This window comes from Echinops telfairi, unplaced genomic scaffold, assembly GCF_000313985.2.
Source record: "Echinops telfairi isolate 266 unplaced genomic scaffold, ASM31398v2 ScPeMD7_2;HRSCAF=8, whole genome shotgun sequence".
Taxonomy (NCBI): Eukaryota; Metazoa; Chordata; class Mammalia; order Afrosoricida; family Tenrecidae; genus Echinops; species Echinops telfairi.
This window is the reverse complement of record NW_022103898.1, coordinates 10,717,198-10,718,372: the sequence shown is the minus strand read 5'-3', so window position 1 is coordinate 10,718,372 and position 1,175 is coordinate 10,717,198.

Here is a 1,175-nt window from a genome sequence, read left to right as displayed (position 1 = left end):
TGTAAGACATGAAAAAAAAATTACAAATTATCAAGGGTTTGTGAGGGAGGGCGGGTGAGGGAGGGGGAAAATGAACTGATACCAAAGGTTCAAGTAGAAAGAAAATGTTTTGAAAATGATGACAAACAACATATGTACAAATGTGCTTGACATAATGGATGTATATATGGATTAAGAGCTGTAAGAGCCCCCAATAAAATGATTTTTTTTTAAAGTAGGTTAAAAAAAATCCTTTGCCCATTGGTTATCCCTACTACTTCTTGGGGTATTGCATTCCTAAAATTTTTTGTCTTCTTGGGATAATGAGTTCTTAATGTTTCTTTTCCCTAAATATACTTCAGATAAGTTGTCTTCTAGCTTTTTTGGAATAGAAAGTCTTTCTTAATATCTGTATTATCCTTAATGACATCCTCTCATCTTACTTGCTCTATCTGGGCATTTCCCAAGCCAGTTATATTTTAAGAGGTGCATCAGTTAGAACTACAATCAGGTTTGGACACATTATAACCTTATGTGAAGGAAGAATGTAATGTTTTTTGTTTTTAAAAACAAGAGCTTACTTCATGCTTGATTTGGGAAAAAATATATTTTAGTGAGAGTTTACATGGCAAATTAGGTTCCCATTAAACAATTTCTATACATACTGCTTAATGACATTGGCTACATTTTTCACATTATATCAACATTCTTTTTTTAAAGTGTTTTTCATGATATAGTATTCACATATTATACACTTCCATGGTTAAATCGCTTTTAAAATGAGTTGTATATACATAATCACAATCAGTTTTAGTGCTCCCTCCCCCTCCTAGATTCATTGCTTGCTCCCCACATATCTTTACTCTTCCTACCCCCCATCCCCCATAAACCATCAGTTATTATCTCTGTGCATCTACTCCTTCTGTGTTTCACAAACTGGCAAAGCCAACAATAACAAAAAACAAAAACTAAATAAAATAGCAAGAGTAAAATAATCATAATATAAAGATAAATGTACAACTAAAGAATAAGAAAGAAATGACCACCATCAATATTTTACCAGCTGAGGAAGAAATTTTTGTTGTAGAACAATCAGGAAATACTTGAGTCTAGATCAAATTCATGTTGGTCAAGAGGGAGGTCAACTGACTGTCAAATTATACCATGTTTGATCCACCAGATCAGGCGTCCTTAAA